This window comes from Balearica regulorum, chromosome 2, assembly GCF_011004875.1.
Source record: "Balearica regulorum gibbericeps isolate bBalReg1 chromosome 2, bBalReg1.pri, whole genome shotgun sequence".
NCBI lineage: Eukaryota > Metazoa > Chordata > Aves > Gruiformes > Gruidae > Balearica > Balearica regulorum.
The window spans coordinates 142,813,741-142,821,121 of record NC_046185.1 but is presented as its reverse complement, the minus strand read 5'-3'; the positions used below and the strand labels follow the sequence as shown (position 1 = coordinate 142,821,121).

Sequence of the window (7,381 nt, the reverse complement as noted above, 5' to 3'; positions counted from 1 at the left end):
AATGAAGAGCAGCTCCCTGTCCAGATTTATAACATCCCCTGCTGCTTCAACAGCTCAACACTGGCATACGCTCCAAAGGGAAATGGTCTCCCACATCTCTGGCTGGAGGGGAAAAAAGTGATGTAAAGGAAAAAAAGCAGCAAGAAAGAGCCTGACACTGAGCGCAGGAAAATGTTTTAACAAAGTGAACTGTTTGAACAAAAAGGCTAGCTATACATGTTGATACAGTGTAGTCACAGTTGGGTGAATTAATGAGATGTCGACAGTGGTTTAGCTATGTAGAAAAGGCAAAATTCGTGTGGAAGCAGCATGCTTCACGTCCGTCATTTGAAACCTTGGTTTGAAAGTTTCCTTATAAAAGACACTAGTATTTTTGTAACACTGATAATATCCGGCATTGTATATGGGTACTGATATAGATTTTATTCTTTGTTTTTTCCCCTCAGTGACATAGTAAACTCTGGCAAGCTGGCAAGCAAAACAAATACACAGACCTGAATTACAGTCGCTGGGTGAGCAAAAATCCAGGAAAATAGGATTCCAGTTCTCCTTAAAGCATTGGTGAGCATGGGACATCCTCTCCTCCAATGCCTGACTGCAATTTTTGGCAATACTCTCAGTTTCAAAAGAAGAGATAAGAGCTTCAGTTCCCTTCCTTCTACTGAGGATCCAGCTGGAGTCACCCAACACTCAAGTGGGCACCAGACTACTAGGAGCTCTGTGCTACAGGAGCGAAGAAATAGTTCTGGCGTGGTCATCATTTTCTTTTCCTAGCAGCTGATATATCATGGAAATTTTCATATTGTGCACATTCTGACCCAGAAAGGCAAAAGCCATTGGCATGCATAAGGATTAAGTTCTGAAATGAACAGTTTTCAATCCTATTTCATGAGAGCTGGAGAAATAACTTGTGTTCCCCCTATATTTCTTTTCTTTCCTCTGTAGTACTCAAGTACTTTATAAGCAGAGGAATCATTTATATGTAGCACAGGATCTGTTCTAATCCTCATGTATTAGTAAAGTTAACAGAGCTCACTCCATACTGCTGTTTGCACAGCTGGATGTGTCAGATAGAATAAGTTCATCCTTTCTAAGATGAGCTTAAATCCACAGCCTGCTAGTGTCTTTCTTATTTACACCAACCACTGTTTCACATTGTTCCCGTAAGGAAGGTTAGTTTTAGTGAAGTCATGTTCTTGATGCAACCCTAAGGGTGCATAAATGTTGATAAAATCGCCTCAGCACACTATCAAATTTGAGTGTTCATCTTCAAGCCACAGAATGTATCTAATTATAAGTAAAAAGTCATTGAGATTTGTATTACAAGGCCTGCAGATAATGATTCATTGATAGTACCTTACACTCCCCTGGTCAGAATAAGTGCTACCTTCCACAACAAAAAAAATCAGTTTACAGGGGTAGTCATAGATGTGCGGAATTAGGATCATGGACTTTGCTTACACGAAACAGACAACGTTACCTCCGGAGAGTTCCTAAAGGTTTGTTCTTTGCAACAAAAGTAAAAATCAAGGAAAGCCACATTCACTTCCATGAAGCTGCCCACACAATCATTCTCCCTAGCCCAGGGCAAGATGGGATGGATGCTGAAGGAGGGAATGCTGTTATGCTTTACAGAGTGCCATGCAGATACCAAGGGCAAGACTTAGGTCACAGCTTAAGACAAAAACAAAAATCAGTTATCTGCAGGTAGCTGTCTATGTGTCAGCTGGAGTCCAAGCTCTCACTGTGCTCAATGGACATCTGGTTAGGACAGTCCATGGCATCTCAAGAGCAGCTCAACTGACAAGCCACTGCAGCAGGATTCTGTACCAAAGCGTAGGTACATGGCTCCAGCTGGGATGCCCAGGGCTACCCAGGACACCTGCCTGGGGGTAGCAGATATTACACACCACATTGTGCTGCTGCATCAGAGGCTGAGGCCCAGCCATCTTTATTTTGGGACACCTCTTATGACACTAAACACCTCTGACTAAGTAAGTGAATTCCTCATACTTTGGGTGCTGTCTATTTTAGGATGAACTGAATCATTCTTTAGGCTGCACTGACTGTCTTGACTTGACGTCCATCAGCTCTCATGAGAGTTTAGATACACAGAGCACATATTTACATTAAATGCTGATGTCATCGTCAGAAAGCTGAATCCTGTCCTAAGGCCCTGTATGCTGTAGGCATACCATAACTGTGTATTTTTCACTTTCCATTATTCATGGGCAGATTGTCTGGTTTGTGAGTAAGTAAGTTGCTTGACAGACGACAACACACCTAAGCAGCCTCCGTTTGGAGAAAGCTATGGACCATCAGTGTACTACTTTGATTTCAGCCTCACAGGAGGTGGGACTGTACTGCTGTAGGACCTGAGCTGCATGTTTGTTCACTGCAGTACACAAGGAAATAAAGCCCCTACAGAACCAAAGAAGATGGGAACATGGTTCAGAGACAGCAAAGGTGAGTGTCATGTCACTTAAGCTAGATACTGGAGAGAAACAAGATCCTACTTGTACCACCATGGTCAGCTATTAGTGGCACTGGGTCAGCTCTCCATCATTATTTAGTCATTATGCAGTGATACACTATTTAGTCATTATGCAAGTCATTATGTCCTAAGAAGTTCCTTCAAAATCAGAATTTGCTTCCCAGCTCAAGCAAATGCTTGTTTTCTCTGTTTTCTTCTCCTTATTTGAACCTTTACTCCACAACTTCCTCTGCTTTCTGCTGTAGTCTTCACATTAGTCCTCTCAACTCTTCTACTACTGTATGCATCAATTCCCTATTTTGATGACGCTTTTACTCTGGCCTTTTAGGTCTGAGGTTCCAAAATGGCCCTGCAAACTTCCAAAAGGACTGTGTCTACGCTGCAGACATAGTTGACTCCTAACTCTACCTTGGTAGAATTTTTTCACTTAAGTTGGTTTGACATAGATTTTTACCTTGGTGATTGTCCATGGCCACTTCAAAATGAGTTTCCTGCAGGGAATGTTTTTTTTTAATTAGCTACATCTTTCAATATAAAGTAAATATTAAAAAACTGGGCTTGGGCACAAAAGTTCCCTAGGACAAAGGATAAATAAGAGTTTGGTGACAGTTTCTGTATCCCAGAGCTGTATAAGGTATTTTACAGTTAATTTAGAAACAGGCATTTTTTTAACTTCAGTCTACCGTATTTGCATAACCAGGATTAACACAAAGAATAAGCAGATTTTTTTAGAGCAGGAGAAAAAAATCCCTTGGAGTGACCTTTTGAAGTATTTCATGTTCAGATTTGCTTCATAATGAGGGAAAAACATGAACTACTTTCATATTCTTTATTGCATCATTTAACAGGAAACATATCAAATGCCAACTAATTGCATCTGTGCCAAAAGGTAATTTTATCTTCTTTGTTGAGTGAGGAAGAATAATTTCTCTGTTCTCTCCAAAAGAAATTTGATGACAGAGCAGGAATCAATGAACAAATCGATACACGACGATCTTCACTAACAGTTTAAGAGGAACTTCTGGCAGCTCTTACACAAACAACAGTACACTCTACCCGGCAAAAAGTTAAAACGCAAACTTACTTTACTTGTGAATCATTGATTTGAAAAAGTGTCTGGGTGTCTCAAAGGAAACTTGAGGAAGTCCAATAGTGTATGATCAGCAGAGACGGGTAACTGAGAGGGGAGAGAAAACGGAGCTTCCACCACAATGGAAATAAATTATTAGCCACCTACTGTGGCCTGTGAAGCTGGCAAGAGCTAAGAGAGAAGATGAAAAACTTGCAATGAAGTGAGACACATCTGTGCTTGCATATATAAAGCGATACTCACTGCAATATCACTTTATGATTTTAAGGAAAGAGAGAAAAGAACCTAGGCAAAACATAGCAGAGATACTGAGTATTTGACTGAGATGTACTGTACTTTGCAGAGCCCTGCCTAAAATATGAAATCAAGTTGGCCGGGGTAGGAGCATTACTCAATGCAGGTGAAGTGTCTGAATGCTGAATAACGATTGCTAGTGACATTACAGCTTGGTACTTATTTGGACGATGGCACAAGATGTGTTGTATGAATAAATTCACAGTCAGCAGTGAAGCAGGAGGATGGGGGGAAAAATAACACAGCCTCAGAGATTCAAATGTGGGCAGAAAATAATAAATTAATGCTCAACTGAACCCTTTCCAAAAGAATGTACGAGGACCCTGAAAGGTCACTTTAAAGAGATAATCTCCCCAGTACAGAGACCTCGTTTTCTTAGGTGTTTATATCAAGTGGAGAAAAATGCAGTCTTAATCCTGAACTCAAGTTAACGGTGGCCACAAAAATACTATTAACAACAGCAACCTTGATTCAGGAGGAGAGATAAAGTTGAAGGATAATAAAAATGCCAGACTGGTCGTGTCATGGGTAGCAAATCCATAAATCTGAATAGCGTTCATCTGAAGAAAGAGATTGGGACAAACTTGAGCAAACATAATTAGAGAGTAATTAAACCCCACCTATAAGATAGATAGATAGATAGATAGATAGATAGATAGATAGATAGATAAAAACGTTGTCATAAAAAACCCTCACTGTTTTACATTTCCTCTCTTAGAAGAAATATGACAATCCATTATAGCAATTTTAATGCTTTTACTTTACTTGAAAATTACCATCAGGTGAAAGACTGGGGAGCTGGCAGAGAGCTGCCCACATCCCCGGGCGCATTGCTGGGGGAGGCAGGAGCGAGGTGGTGCGGAGGGGAGGTATCACCAGCCTCTTCTTCCTTGTGAGCTATTCAGGAGGGTACAGGTCGGAGCAAGCCCCACTTTCTGCCTCGCATACCTCATGTCCTGCATGCTGGGAATCTCAGTCAAGGCAACAGAATGTAAGCCAGGGGCCAAGTGCCAGTGCAGGCTGTTCATGATAGATCCTTCTAGTTTATCATTTTGGCATTATTTTAAACACAGCTGGCAAGGGAATGCTGCAGAACCCTCATTGTGCTAATTGGCTTTTTCTACTAGGGCGATCCCTGTTTATAAAATGTGGTTTCCATAATGACCCAGTGAATAATTTTTGGGGAAAAAAAAAAAAAGCACATCCCTCTCATGCATGAGAATCACCCGTCAAAGCAGAAGGTGAAGTTTGATGAAGTCAACCTGCAAAGCATAATGAGTATAACACTGCATCAGCAAGGTTTCCTCAAGGAGATAACTACGGTCAGAAAATCATTAAACCAGTCGTTGTTAATAAGAGGGAGGAAGAATGATTCACAAACAAATCGTGTAACTTGCCTACAAGAGCACCGCGGGGAGGAGTCCTGTTACTCATTACGCTGCGTGTCAGCTCCAACGAGGCCAGAAGCGCAGCAGAACAATGCCTGTGACGTCTTGGGTGGCCAAAGGTTTCTTACACTGTTTTCACATTCATTGTGTACTTGAAATTTTCTCAGAAAAGAAAGGAAGTCTCTGGGCTTGCCTGTAAGAGGTTTACTCCCTGTATAAATTATATGACATGCACTTCAATTACACATAAATGTATATATATACCTTCGCCACCCCACAGAAGACAGGAGAAAGCATCCGTTTTCAGCACTCTTCCAGCTTATCGTTCAGAAGAGGGGTGGGAAGAATGCTTAGTCTTATAGCATGGTTGTCCCCTGTTCCTTTTATTTGTATTTAATTTTGCAGGGACAAGGTTCATTTTGTGTGCAGTCCTAAAAAGGAAAATTCTTTCATTCCGCAGTTTATTATTATAAATGCATGTGGAGTATGTCATATGGTTTTTCAGGCTGCATGGAATGAAGTGAAAAGGAGTTTTCAATCTTTTAATGCTCCATGCTTGTGGAAGAGGCATAAGAAAATGGTCCATGGGGATCCTATATTATTATTTGAGGGATTTTTATTTTTCGGTCCTAGTCAGGTTTTATGACTGGCACATTTCCGAGAATGGACCTCTCAGGCACTGAGGTTTATAATGATTTCTCCTTACACTATTTATCTCACTTTTCCAGTTGCAGTGCATTTATCCTCACGCAGACAGAAGCATGACAGGAGAGGAGAGGAGACGTCAAAGAGATTCTGCCAAACAGAGGAATATGGATTTCCTGCTCCCCTCCCTGAAGGATATTTTCAAGAAGATGCAAGGTTTTGCGATGCACAAATGTATTAGCAGTGCAAAGCAAACAGGAAAGGCTGTGACATTTGCTGAAGTCCTACTAAACTAGCTCGCGTTGTGTATAGAGGGGGAGAAGGGTTTGGGGCCTGGCTGTTTGCCCTAAAATGCACTTTTTACAGGCTGTCTTCTGTGCTTCCCCAGTAACTTCTCTTCCATCTACTGCAACCCAGAAAATAATTTACTCTCAATCAAAAACGAAAATACAAACCAGTTGACGCTCATTTGATTTTTGCAAAATCTAGACTTGCCAGCTGATTTGCTCCCTCCTTTTTTCTTTAGCTACATAGCACGACAGTTATTTTCAGCATCTCTCTGCTGGAACATTGGCTGGGTAAATAATAGAAATATTTATCAGCAATTCAAACTCCTTTCTTTAAATACTCACACAATAGATTTTTGAACACAAAATTTGGGGAGTTGACAAAACATATTCATTCTGAGAAAGGATCCAGGAATTAACAAAAGTTATTACACAATGTGATGGCAGCAAAAGGCAGTTGAACAGAGTCTACTAAATAATCAAATGTTGGGTCTTTCTTACATACTTTTTTCCAAGTCAGAAAAAAACACAGATATTCTTAAACTTTAGATCTACCTTTATGAACAGGTATAATCCTAGATGGGAAATAGATAAAACAGTATTTTCTACCAAAAAAATATTATGAGAAAATATTTTCAAATGGATTTTCAAAGGTACTACAGGAGTTAGGTGGTCAAATCTTACGGGTTGGTATAAGTAGATTCTGTAAGCTTCTTTGCAAATCACAGCTGTAATGTCCATAAAAGAAGGACTATTTTGCTGCCAAGGCACTTAAGTGGGACTCGGTAGATCTGAGATTCATGCTTGGCTCTGTCTGACTTTGCAAGCCACTTGCCTTCTCTATGCCTCAATTTCTCTTTCTGTGAAGCAGTACTGAGGTGTTCCTCAGCTTCCCAGAGGAGTGCTAAGGATGCAGTCATTGTAATGTTGGAGGGACACATACTTATTTAATTTAGAGTCATTTTCCACAACTAGAAGTAAGAAGCGGGATTGGGCATAAGACTTACTATATATGCATAGAAGGGAATTCATAATGTTAATTACTCAGAAGAAAAAGAAATCAAGCAGGACTTACTGCTTCCCTGGTAAAATATGACATAGAAGAGATTTCCTCAGAACTTAAACAAGGTAAATGTTTCCTCCTAAACAGGAAAAACTTAGTAATTATTATGTTGAAATAGTT

General features: G+C 40.3%; 1 long non-coding RNA gene across 1 annotated transcript; it reads left to right on the top strand.

Moving 5' to 3' along the window:
* The first annotated feature begins 444 nt into the window (after positions 1-444).
* Positions 445-6,341, top strand: LOC142600586 (uncharacterized). The gene is made up of 3 exons (XR_012834149.1): positions 445-561; positions 2,350-2,466; positions 5,995-6,341. It is a non-coding gene; the product is annotated as an uncharacterized LOC142600586 (long non-coding RNA).
* Positions 6,342-7,381: the final 1,040 nt, after the last annotated feature.